The sequence below is a fragment of the Tupaia chinensis genome, unplaced genomic scaffold (assembly GCF_000334495.1).
Source record: "Tupaia chinensis unplaced genomic scaffold, TupChi_1.0 Scaffold139677_1, whole genome shotgun sequence".
Lineage (NCBI taxonomy): Eukaryota > Metazoa > Chordata > Mammalia > Scandentia > Tupaiidae > Tupaia > Tupaia belangeri.
The window spans coordinates 1402553-1416744 of record NW_006199558.1 but is presented as its reverse complement, the minus strand read 5'-3'; the positions used below and the strand labels follow the sequence as shown (position 1 = coordinate 1416744).

The following is a 14192-nucleotide window of genomic DNA, read 5'->3' as shown; positions in this document are numbered from 1 at the left end:
TGACTTTTCCAATGAACCATCAATTTGGAACAAACTTGAAGAGAGTGTTTGAACTACTTTTTGGGTTAGAAAGTATACAATCACAATAATTTCTGTAATAAAGGAGCCGTTTACTAGAGTCTAAAAGTAGTTTTCTGACAAAATATTATGAAATAACATTTTATCATGTTTTTGATGAGACTGGGCCCCCAAACAACATTGATATTTAACAAATGTCTGTACCTTCTGAGGACTCTCTGAAAAGAAACATACAGATTTCTTTTTTCTCAGACTTAAAAATTTATTCTACCTTTAAGCCAGTTGCACTAAAAGCAAAAAGTTGCTTTGGAAAAACAGTAACTAAATTTTAGGTGTATCATTGGATAATTTCAAGTTAATACTTTGTAGCCTTTAAATGCACACCCCTTTGTGATAAGCCCACAATCCTTCCCATCCTCACTTCCATCCTTAGATCTCTTGATTAAATATTTAGACATTTGCAACAACAACCCTCAAAAACTCCAAACCATGCAGATTTTTCTTTAATTTGATAGCTGGCATAATTAAAACAATGAAGTTAATATTTAAAAATATTAAATGTAATTTACCAATACAAAGCAAGCAAATTTGAACATAACATTCCAAATTTTAGAATAACAGTATCAGAATAACATGTGGGGGAAATTATATATAAATTTAAAAGACAAATAAGCATATGTAATTGATACTAGTATTCATACAAAAATGAACTCTGCAGGTAGGTAACGAATTAACATTGCAGTAAGGGCAAAAAGAACTAAAAAAATCATGTGATCCAACCTGCTGATCTTTGAGCAAACTAAAAGGTGAAAGCAAAACTTAAAATATAATTCCACATCAGTTTTAAAAAGATATATTCAAACAGGCATTTCTTCTATAAATTCTCATTTATCGGAGTTAGTAAAGCAGACTCTAAATTCAATTCATAGTATATGGTGAAGAAATAACTGCTTTTAAAATTGGCAAGTCATTTGTTTGTTGCAGTTATTTAAACATAGTGTAAAAAGCAGGATAAAAAAGCTATACAACTGTACACAGACATAAAATTGTAGAACACGGAATAAAAATGTTCTTTTCACGATTAAATCTAAGTACCCATTTCCTACATAAATTCAAAAACATAAATGATTTAAGACTTCTAAGGAAGTATTAACTTCTTTTGATTTGCCTCAATAATAGTAAACTTGATCCAAACTGACACTTGCCACACACAGGTGGTTTGAAGGATGAATTCACATCACTGTCCCTACATAGTGATCTTGGGGGCCTATGTGGTATATTACAATAATGGGGGACAGTGGTCTCTGCAGCAGTGTCCCAGAGGCACCCTTTCTGGACTCTGTCAACACAGCAGCTGTAAGGTGTAGCCAACTGGAAGGCCTTGAGGGAAACGCTCAGGACGAAGCTAAGTGGCTCTCAGTCCTGGGCTGTTTTCTAATCTAATCCAAAAGCTGCCTTCATTAATTCTGCTTTAGCAGGTGTTCAGTCAAACCCATGAACAATCAACGGACTTTGTTAGGTGCTGGGAATCCCTGTCTTCCCTACTAGATTTTCTCCGAAGCAGTGCCAAGTTTAACCACTTTTATTCTCGGAGAGGTCTTGGTTTAAAAAGAGTTGCTAGACCCCTTTCTCCTTCCTGTGCTCAATGATGTTTATCACAGTCTCTTAACTTACTGAAAACACACCGCAGATCTCAGATTCAGTCTGAGGGGTGGGGGAGGTTCAGTATTTCATCCAATTTAAATGGGCCGTGATCTTCTGTGCAGACACTGGGGTAAATTCTGGAAGAGCTTGGGAACCAGGGGAAGAGCTCCTTTCAAGGCTGCATAAACGAAACCCAGCACACAGTCTCCACTGTAAGAGTGAAAATAAGATCTAGGCAAACATACAAGCAAAACCAGGGGCCACCTGGCCTCTCTACGTGTAGGGGACTGGAATCCACTCGGAGCGCCAGGCTAGGGCCCAAACCAGGAGCTCCGGAGCAGAAGGCTGTCACGGGTAAGGCAAGGTGACACAACACCTCCACCAGGAGCCCTGCGCGCCGCCCCCGTCCTCCGGAAGCCCAGCTTCCCGGCGGCATCCCCTCCTCCACCACCTTCTCCTCCGGCGCGGCTCGGCTCCAGGCGCCACCGCACGGCCCAGCTCCGGAAGGGGGGCTAGGGGTTGCGCGTCCGGGATCGCTCACCCGCATGCGGGTCGCTGCGCAGTCCTGGGCTGCTCCAGCACCTACAGGCCCGAGGACAGGGTCACGGAGTCCGCAGTCCCGGTGCGGGGGGGGGAGCCGCGGGCCGGGAGCGCCGGGAGGCCGCGCAGTCAGGGCGGGGGAGGGGCAGGCGGCCGGCCGCAGCAGCTGAGACCCGGGCTGCCTGTGCCCGCGCCTGCGCAGAGCGTTCCTCGCCCGGAGCGCGCTTGACGCATGCGTCTGTCCTTCCGTGCTCCAAAGCCGGAAGCCAGTCTGTGGTCGAAAGCCAGTCTGTGGTCCTTGTGGCTTGTGTGGGTTTCGTTTCCTTCCTGTTCCCGGACTTAAAAGGAAGATTTGGCCACCTTTACCTGGATGGCTTAAAGATAGTTACCCCCCCTCCAACCTTTTTTCAGAGGTAAAGAACGTGCCTCTGACTCAGTTCTCAGATGCGCCGGCTGTGCTACCCACGCTGCGGTGCTGACGCTGCGCCTACTCATCTCCTGGGAGTGGGATAAACCGGTCGGTACACTCGCCTCTGGCAGCCTAAAGATAACCCACTTTTAATTTAGAAACACTTGCCCACCAGAAGGAAACTGCAAATGGTTTGGAACCCTGTTTTGTTTGTGTTCAGAGTTTATTTCTTTCATGAGGTGTGGGGGATACCCTTGACAAAGTCTCACCAGGCCATTCTCCCTTCAGCCTCCCAGGCAGCCCTGAGCCACCAGGTTGAGCCAACCCCAGCCTCTTTCTTGCTTGAGCAACCCTGGCTTCCCATGTGGTTCCAGTATGGCATAAGAGTGCTGACTCCCACTAACCAACCACTGTGTACGAGTGTGCCAGAAGAGCCCTCAGTTCAAATCCCAGTGCCTCAACTCTTGAGTTAGGGCTTCTCAACATTTCCAACCCGGGTTAGAAAATACACAGTAACAAGGAAGGAAGTGATAGTAGTTCCTTTTTCTTTTTTGCAGGATCAGCATGTTTTGCAATGGAATATGAAGATACCTAAGAGTAAGAAACACAAGTCTAAACAATATGCAATTTAACATTTACAGTGATTATGGTCATGTGTGAGATAATGAGCCTTCTCATACAGTGTTGGCAAAGGTAAAAACATAAGTTTTCTGTCAGCCAGACAGAATGTGTCAAGATTGTTAAAAATGTTTATATCCTTTGGCCTTGCAAGTTCACCCTGTGGAATTTACCTGAACGTAATGAGAACTCTCAAAAGATGTGTGTACAAAGTTTGTTTAAATAAATGTCCGACAATGGGGCATTGATCAAATCATTATTTTTCAACCCCTTTTATTTAGCCCGTATTTTCCCAAAGTGGGTGAAGTAGTGGCCTCCAGTAACATTGTTTGAAATTTCAAAACAAACAAACAAAAACCACTTGATTAAGACAAATCAGAATCATAGAGGGAAAAAAATTCCCAAATGTATTCTGACAGTCTAACTGTAGAGATCTAACCCTCCTCTTTTTAGACTTACTGGATTACTTACATTATGGAATAGTTATGTAATGAGATCCCATAAAGCCAGTAAAAATCATGTTGTAAAGATGATAATAGTAAAACATTGAGTATAATCAGTATGCAATTAAAAGGATATTAGACTATTAAATGTAAACAATAGTCACATTCAGAGCATATAGATATATGTGTATATTATATACCTACTTTGAAATAGAAAATAAAATGTAAGCAGGCAAAATGTAAACTCTTTAGTTTGAGACTGTGTTTATTTTAGATTGTTAAATTAGCAAATATTTCTATAACTCAGTTGCTTTTTAATGAAAAGAGTGTTACTTAAAAAAAGTTGCTAAGTGAGTACTTAGTATTTTTTCAACCTTACCATTTAACTTAAAACATACTGGTAATACAGCACAGTCCCTATCTAAATTACTGTAATTCACATGGTAGTGAACCTTTCTAGGAGAAACTTTTTGTCAGAAGCAGGTCAATGGTGCAGTTAGAAACAGTCTAAAGGAGGTAGATTGCCTGAGGTGAGCCTGGCCTCACAAAGGTATGTAATACAAAGTCTGTGTTAAGGATGGGACAATGTACTTAGCTTGTTTGTACCTTTTATTTCTGTAAAGTGAAGATAGTAATGGGCCAGTCCCCTGACCTAGTGGTTAAGGGAGCCAGATCCCACATGGCCAGCTTGTTTGACTCCTGGCCCCACTGTCTTGAGGAAAATGCCCCACTGGGGGAGTGCTTTCTCCTTCTCCCTCTCCCTCTCTCCCTGTCTCTCCGTCTCTGTTGAACATATGTGCCCTCTGGCAATTAAAAATAGAGATAGTGGGGCCAGCAGGTAGTATGGCAGCTGAAGTGCTGGACTCCTACAGCTGACCAGGGTTCGAGTCCTGGAACCTAGTAGCTCAAAAATCACTGCAGGCACACGTGTGTGTATGTGTGTCTGTGTGTGTCCGTGTGTGTGTGTGTGTGCATGTCCATGTGTCCCCAAAATCCTGAAAGGAGAATGGAGGAGAAAGGATTGGGGTGGAGCCATAACTCCCAGGGGGTGATTTCTCACTTTCCCTCCTGCTCTTTGTCTCTCTCTCTCTCTGGCAAGTGCATGCACCCTATAGCAACTCCCCCCCCAAGATAAAAAAAAGATAGTAATAATATCTAGGAGCTGACACCTGTAGGTCACTCTAAATATTGAATATTATGACAGATTTTTTTTGTATAATAATGAAATATTTTAAAGACATGTTGAATGGTGCATTTGCTTCTATACTTTGAATTTTAATCATTAAAAGACATTTTGAAAGGAAAATTTTCTCAAAAAGTTTTCAGTTATTTGATAATTATTTCCTGCGTTATTAATTCAGTGTCAGGCTATGTGTTATTAGATAAAAAGGCAGTGATTTTAACAGCACACAGTAATTTGAATAGACCATTCTTCAACAATTTCTGGCTATATTGAACACTGATGTTAAAGGATTGCTCTGTGTTAAATTAAATCTTTTTTTTCTTTTTCCAATTTATTTATTTGCATTCATTCACTGTACATCATTACAGCATACAAAATGAGATTTTCCATCCAGAGTACACTGTATATTGTCTCAATCAAGCACATCAACAAACATGTTATTATTAGCAGATGATCTTCCATTTCTTGTTTTCTGTATGTTTTGCTTTTTTCCCCCCATCCTTGGTTCCCTATCTCTTACCCTCTGCCACCTCCTGTTCTCCTCCCACACTGTCTCTGTTATCTATGTTTGCTTTTTATACCATTTTCCCCCCACATTTTATTGAATCACCAAAGACCCTCATCAATCCAAATACCCTCCTAGCAAACACATGTGACACACACATTTCCATGAGCACAAGTCTAACTTTACGCATCCTATAAAGTAGCACCTAACTGGGGCTACATATCCTACTGCAGTCATTGAATAGATATATTTTTTTTTCTGAAACTTTTTTTTGTAACTCAATTTACATTCCTTCCCTAGGCATCATCACAGCACACAAAATGCGATCTCCCATCCAGTACACACTGCATAGTGACTCATGCACATTACAGAAAAAATAAATTTCCAATTCTAGTTCCTAGAATTATTTCCACCCCTCTTTCTGACCCTCTGTCCCTTCCCACCCTCCTCTCACACCACCTCCGGTGTCCAAAATTGTCCTCCATTCCCTTCCCACCCACATTGCATTGATCACACAATTTCCTACATAACCTGACTACTTTCAAAGGTGAGTTCACTCGTTACTACTAAGAAAACCAGTTTTAATTTAAATCAAAGAACCGCCAAGGAACTTTGCTTAAAGCCCGGAAACAGGTTAGGATTCTGTTCGAATGGTAGGTGCATGAACCTATCAGTCTCATGTACTTTTATCTTCTGTTCTGGTTCAATTTTCCTGATTAAATTCTGGGATATAGTATTCAACTCCAGACTTGTCCCTATGAATCTTGAAACCTTAGACGTGTATCTTGTTTGTTTGCTATCTTTAATTTTCTTTCATGGAAAACCCCCCAAATCATAATAGCAGTCAGCTATATTGCAAAACTTACTTTATTAGAAATTTCCTGTTCAAAATTACAAACAGACAAGTATTTTAAAATTATTTTGTTCTCTTAAGTATTCAGAAGTACATAGTTTATCAGGTGTTTGTATGCAAGTCTCTCACAAAGATTGCTTTCCATCTGTGTGGAACTAATTTCACTAATATGTTCAAATTTTCTTTCCTAAATATAATATTAAGTTAATAATGTCTTAATGTTTATTTCAATCTTTTGTGGGATCTTTGTCATAATCACAGTTTCTAGTGACAATAATTTTAGGGGTTTTGGTAAAGCTTACCAATGAATGAATTTCTTGTGTTAGTTATTATATGAAGAGGTTTACATCATCTTATTTAATTTTTATGCAAACACTATGGATTAGGTTCTGTTTTTATCCCACATATATATTTTTTAAACAAAAGAAATAGAGGATTCAAGATAATATGACTTGGCCATGGACATAGAGTTGGCAATTGATGGAACTGGAACTCAGTTCTGATTGTAAAGCTTCCACTATTAACCACTGTGGCATGAATAGCTGGGAGCTTATATTATCAATTACATTTAATTGAGAGGGTAGATTTTGTCTGAACAGGATGAATTATTTAAACAAGTAGTTCGAAGAAATATTTGAAGAGATATCTGAGAAGTCTACAAAATTGAAGATATCAATATGTTCAAGGTGTTCTCTGAATTTTCAAAAAAAATGAATGGAAAGAAAACTAAACCTAGAGAATAATAACAAGAGAAAATTTTTTAAGAGATTTTGGGTACAATATGCTCACCAGAGAAACAGACATACAGAGAAAGAGAAAGTGAGACATCACCGTTTAGGCAGTATAGCTATGCCAAAAAAACCTTCTCCATTCTCCTCTTGAGATTTTGGATACACATGCATATGTGACCAGCCCCTGATTTTCAAGCTGCTAGATCTGGAACCTGAACCTCAGTCAAGCACGTGGGAGTTGATTATGTGGGAGTCCAGCAACATAACCGCTATGCCATCTGCTGGTCCCCCTGGTCTGTAATTTTATAGGATGCTTTGAGATCTGAAGGACAGGGTATTTGCCTTTACCTTAATGTATACTGGGTCTACCTTGTTCAGGTTTCCTGTTCATCCAAATGTCCAAAGGAACTTGTTCTGTGACTTCTGGTAGGACGATCCTTTCAAAACAATTAGAATTCAATAAGACTGCTGGAAAGAGGCAGTCATGTTCAGAACGGACCAAACACTAACTTTGTGAGGTGAAAAGGTTATCCACATGTTTAATTTTGTTAATATGTTACAGCACAGGAGGAATGAGCATTCTGGCATATATAAAAAAAACCCAAAAAACAAAAAACAAAAAACAACTGTGTTTCAGGCTGGTCCTGTAGCTTGGTGGTTAAGGGAGCTGGATCTCACATGGCTGACCATATAGTTTGAGTCCTGGACTCATGGCTTGAGAAACATGGCAGGCATTGTGTATGCATGCCCAAAGTTCTAACAGGATGGGGGAATGTAGGAGAAGAGTTTGCAGCGTGACCATGCCCCATTGGAGGATTCTTTCTCCCTTCTCTCTTCTGCTCCCTTTGTTTTCTCTGGACAGCCCATGTGTGCTCTGGCAAAAAGTAAACCAAGAGCAACAACAACAAAAAAACTGTTTCAGCAAGGTGTCAACATGTTCACAGTCCAAATGTTGTAAGGCCTCTCTTGAGACCCCATTTACCAGTCAAGTCACTAGTTATGACTGAGATTGTGTGACTCCTCTGTCCATAAGACCACTAATCAACTTTTCTCTCACCTGTATTTCTACCTGTGTGAACTTTAAAGTACCTTGTTGTGTCTATGTGTTTTTTTCACTCATCGCACTATTTACACAATGCTGCTCTGTGAAATAAAGGAATGACTTGTTGGTTTTGTTGGTAATGTTCATATTACAAATTTGAAATTACTTTATGAAAACTGGATTAAAATAAAGAAGATCAGTCATAAATGGGATTTGATGCTTTGATTCTTAATATATGCATGCATGGCCTAACCTGATCATAAATAATTTTGATAAAACTTTAAATACAATATGCATTGTAAATGCAATAAAAATTGCTGTAGATTAGCTTTTAAACTATCTGTCATATTTACTATTAGTTGTTTTCTAATTTACTTTTAAGATCTAGTTGGAGAAAGACTAAAAGAGAAGGCACATATAAGTTTCAAGGTTTTGAACCGGACAATAGGACTGTAACCTTTGAACCAAGAGGCAGATTTGACAGTAACTTTAAAGAGCTGATATCGAATGATAGTAGTGATATACCATTTGCCCCTTAATCTAAAGAAGCTTTAGAAAATTTTAGATTCTAAAAAAAAGAAGTGAAAATTGTGTTCTGCAAAATTGGTAGATTAATTTCACACAAGTATGTCATTTTGTTTGTCTGGTCACATGTGTTGCAGCTATTAGTCCCTCTGAGTCTGACCTTGTGCAGATTGGCCAGAGTGTTTGCTAAGATGGGCCACAGGGGCTGATGCTTTCTGTAGATGAATCCAACTGCAAACACTGACAGATTCTGCAGTCCTTGTTCTTCTGTTTTTCCTGGCTTGTTCTTCCAGCTACTGTGGTTCTTTCTGCTCTGCTTTTTGCTTGGGATGTGTTAATCTCCTTCCTATGGGTGTTTTGTATGTTTTTATTTCATAATCATTTTTCCCATCTCATGTTAAGTATCTAATATTTTAACATTATCAGTGCCTTATTTTTGTTATTTTCATTATTAAGAATCGATGATCTACATGGAAGTACTATTTCTCCCACTTGCTTGTAAATTATTTGAATTTTTTCCTTACTAAAAGAATTCTTATGACATTTGCTGATCTATTTTCATTGAAGTATTTTGGAGAGCTTGTAGAATACTTGGCATCAATACTGTGAATCACAAATACAAAAAGAAACAACACACAGGGAACATTTGAACAGTTTGGCATTGGCTAATAAACCAATCAGAAGATACAATCTGCTGTTTGAATCGACTAATTTATGACTAATGGAAAATTACAGAGCCTCACTTCAAGCCTTGATATTCTTTTGAGGCTTTAGTTTCATAAGAGATCAGGCATGCATATGTAATAAGTAGGGCACCCAAACAAAAATAAACGTATTAAAACAATCATCTGTGAGGAGGTTCTATTTGTTTTTTCTACTCCTAGTACCAGAATTTAACTAGAATAATTACATTGAGATTATCATTGCAAATACGCTTGGGAAGATTATTTTATTAAGACTCTATAAGTTTTTATGTTATTTTAAGAAGCACAAACCACTGTGGAAGGAGAGCTGTATAAATTTAACTATACAGTCAACAAGAAACATAATTATGTGCAAAAGTGGGTTTCTAGATTTTTTTCAGCAAAAAGTTGCAATAAAATTTATCCTTTATGTGAAAATATTATATGAAGATATATGGATTTATATATATATGCATAGATGTATAATTTAAAGATATATAAATATATATCCCATATAGAAGAATATATGTCTCTTTTTGCTCAGTTCTGGGTTAATTTCTTAATTCACTAGTTCTTTGTTTCTCTGAGTATTTATGTTCCATGTTGGTTTTGTAAATTTTTGTAATTCCTGTTCTGTATTCTAAGTTTATTTTTAAGCATTATCTTTATTACTTGTACTTTTAAAATGCTGATATCTGTCTTATACTTTTTATAAAATGCTTAGTAACAGTTTTATAGCTTCAGATATAGCTTAGTTTTCTTTTTAGAACAACTGTAATCAATTTCCACCCCCCCAATACCAAAGTGTTTCTTCTTAAGTATTCAGACTCAGATGCCAAAAATTATATGGTTTATAATAATTATTTGCATACTTAATTATATAATTTTTATAGCAGAGGTGATTTTTTTTTCCTCTTGGCACAGATCATTCCAAATTTATACTGATGTGCTTTCCATATTGGTATCTGACATAGAATCTAGATGAGAAGTGACAATACTTTTAACTACATATGTTTTCTCATGAAATAATAAAAATAAATATCATGTAAAAAATACTTCAGGAAAAAATTTTTGATCACTATGGCAGATGTATGTCTGTGCAATTGTTAACCTAAAGACATCTCAGTTATGGCAAACTCACAGACAAGGTGTCCCTCCAAACTGAAAATGTAGCTCTCTGCCTGGTTTTCCAGAGTAAAACACTGGAATTCAAAGTTGCCTGGTGTGCATTTAAGTTACATGGATGTTCTTTTATTATGTTGTTTCATCCACTTATCAGACATTTTTCACAAGTTTAACTCAGAAGGTACATGTGCATACATGTGTGTGTTCACACATGTGTGTGTATGTGCACATGCCCATGTTAAAAGCAAGGGACTTAAATTCATGTTTGTGAGGAAGTTTGAAAGCTTATCCTAGGTCATATTGCCTTAAACAACATAGGTATACAATAAACAGTTGTTGAGTTAATAAATAAATCTCTAAGTGAGAAAAAATATTTTCCTATCATTTGAACGTTATATATTATTTTCCAGCTAAATGGTTCTAAAGCCTGAAATGGAGCTAATTAATCATATAACTCTATTCATCCTGTAGTCATTATTTAGTTTTTCATTATTACTAATTACCTCCATTTGTGTTGGCTCATTTATTGTCTGTTCTCTTCTCACTAACATCAATTCTTTGGCCTCCATCAAAAATTTCATTGCATTGAGTTCTTGTAAGAATTTGAACTACCCCATAAGACTTTAAGAAGCAACCTAAAAAAAATAAAAATGAAAGAAGCAAGACTTATTTAAATAGTAACACACACATTAATAACATTCAGAGCCTAGCCACTGTCATGTGTGGCTAAGACACTATGCTTTGCAGGCTGGGACCACATGGGAGGCTAAGGATTGATTTATGTCAAAATCTGAAGACTCAACAGCAGTAATCCCCATGCCTGGGGAGCTAAGACAGGAGGATGGGGTGAGGATTATAAACAAAAATAGCCATTCAGCTTAAACTCACGCTGGGCCTGTGTGCGTGCGTGCCCAAGATCCCGAGAGGAGAATGGAGGAGAAGTAATTGTGGTGTGGCCATACCCCCTGAGGGGTGATTTCTCGCTTTCTGTCTCTCTGTTTCTCTCTGTATGTCTGGCAAGTGCACGTGCCCTATAGCAAAAACCTCTTCAAAAAAAAAAAAAGAAAGAAACTAAAGTCTCAGGACCAGCAGATGACATAATGTTTATGTTGCTGGACTTCCACATAGCAGTTCAACTCCTGGACCTAGAGGCTTGAAACATGCTAGGCGTTTGTGTGTGTGTGTGTGTGTGTGTGCACCCAAAATCCCAAAGGAGAATGGAGAAGAAGGGATTATGGTATGGCCATTCTCCCTATGGGGTGATTTCGTGCTGTCCCTTAAAAAAACAAAAACAAAAACAAAAACAAAACAAAACAAAACAAAAAAACCCTAAAGTTTCATTAGCATACTATTCTTATCAACTAGTTAATTTATCATTTATACCCTAAACACTTTTCTGCATTATTCAAAGGTTTAAGAAGTTAAGTTTCAAAGTCAGTTTTTTTCTTTTATATATTGTCCATGTTTTATTGAGCATGGTTATTAAATGGTCTATTTATTAAAAAAATGTATTCGATGGTCAATATATTTTTGGGTCTTGTCACTATAAGTTTACTTCAGAAGATTCTGTATTTTCTTACAATGACATGTTTATATCAGGATTACAGACTATAACTTGGTTATTACTGTTGTTGATTGAGGTTTATATTAGAATTCATTATTTCCTCTTAGATGCAATAGAGTTTGAAAATAAGAAACTCCAAAAAGAGTAATTATTTTATTCTTATGCCTTCTCACAGAGGGAGAAAGAGTTTAAGATTTTGACTTATGAATGTAAATCCAGATTGGTGTATGTATGCATGTATGCAAGTATGTATGAATTTATGTATTCAGGTCATCCCCCCTTTTCTTTATATGGTTGAGGCTACACTTAACGAGTGCCTGTCCTTTAGGGGGATCCGTTGGTAAATGATAGTCTTTAACACAAATTCTGCTATATTTTATTCTCTGTGTCGGTAATATGCAAATAGGATATATGGCTTTGGATTTAAATAAGACAGAATACAAAGATGGTATTTTGGACTATCAATATAAGGTCTCACTGACTAATCAATGAATGGTAAATGATCTTTGAGCCCCTTTTTATCAGTCTGCATTGACTCTATGAGGCTGACTTGTTTTAATGTCTTTGAGAATGGCCTAATTTCAGCATATTTTATATAATATGAATAATTTAGCATATTTTACTAAATAAGAATACTCATGTTAATTACTATTGTTATCAAATACTTTGATGTTTCTCTCTTTTATTAATTTATAATTCCAATTTGAGACTTTAAGTATCTATTTTTGATTACTATAATATAAATTAATATAATTAAAATAATTTAATATGATTAATTTTATGTATTTAATATACCTTTTGGCCCCCCAAAAGTGTTTATATGGCTACCCAATATTCCATTATATGGGAGGCTGCGCACCAGCGAGTCCAAGAGGCCATTTTCATGAGTCTCTTACTATTGCCATCTTAGGCACAGAGAGCAAACAATTACAAAGGCCACAATTGGCTCCCCTTCAAAAACCTCACCTTCAAAACCATACTCTGATTGGCCATTTCCCATAGCAAATCGGTGAGCTTAGAATCCCTCAGATTTGCATATCTGGCACCTCATGATTGGTCCACAAAGCCACCAATCATAACCCACCTTTTACTATCCTTCATTCAACCAATCATGGCCCACCAACATGTATATAACCACGATCCCTGGCCCATAATCACCAGACGACCCTGAAGAGCTGTGACACTGCCTCATCTCCGGATGATCCTGAAGAATTGTAACACTGTGTCATCTCCATGCTGCCCACAATAAAGAGACAACCCTGAAGAGACACTGTGTCGTCTCCGTGCTATGACAGAGCGCTGTTCATTCCATCTCTCACTCCTTCCTTCAGGAAATCTGTTTGACTGTCCTGCAGGCTGGGACACCATTACATAAACTGTTTCATAATCTCTCCACTTACCTCTTTTTATTCTGTCAAAGTAGAATCAAGGAGAGAAATGAAAAATATGTAACAAATCAATAATTAGTTTGAAATTTTTAGGATGAATAAAAATGTCATCATGCATACTTTAATCCTAATGAAAATATGTATGATGATTAAACCAATTTGTGAAATAACCTGCTTCCCAATAGAATTTAGTTAATTTCATAATGAACTTGTTCTATTTTTTCAATTTTTTTTTACAATTGTCATCTGTCAAATGTTTCATCCCTTTGTACCTCATACCCACCCTCACCATCCACTTTTTACCTTTCACTATCCCCCCCCATATAGTCACTAGCACTTACACCCATCCTTTTCACCACCACATTTTCAAGACTTTCAACTTTTGCTATAGCACTGAATGAAGATAAATGTTGTGTATCTTAATGGCAAAGCTAACAGAGATGGAAGAGAAGAGAGACAAGGAACTGTGGAAGAGGAAGGAGAAAGGAGTTGAAGAATTCCAGGAGGTAAGGAAATTCATGCAAGATCTAAAAGAGGAATTTCACACTTTACAAAAGAATCAGATGAAACTGTTAGAGATAAAGACTATAATACAGGAAGTCAAAATCTCCCTTGAAAGTATTAAAAGCAGACTAGATCATACAGAAAATAGAATCTCAGATGTAGAAGAGAAAATTGCTGACCTAGAAAAATCCACCATGAAAACGGAGAAAATGGCCCCAAAATTTGAGAATAAAATACGAGAAATACTAGATACCATCAAATGTCCAAACATCCGGATAGTAGGCATCCCAGAAGGTGAAGAGACTCAGAGCATTGGTAATCTATTCCATGAAATCCTGCAAGAAAACTTTCCAAACCTAGAGAGGCACTCAAAGATTCAGTCCCAAGAAATACAAAGGACCCCAAATAGAATCAACC

At 37.5% G+C, this 14192-nt stretch overlaps 1 long non-coding RNA gene across 1 annotated transcript in view; it reads left to right on the top strand.

Annotated features, from left to right (window-relative positions):
* The first annotated feature begins 2505 nt into the window (after window positions 1-2505).
* LOC114004709 (uncharacterized) overlaps window positions 2506-14192 on the top strand; it is a 119317-nt gene continuing 107630 nt past the window's right edge. Inside the window, exons 1-2 of the long non-coding RNA XR_003546779.1 lie at window positions 2506-2719; window positions 3169-3208. This is a non-coding gene — a long non-coding RNA (uncharacterized LOC114004709). The remainder of the gene's footprint in view (window positions 2720-3168; window positions 3209-14192) is intronic.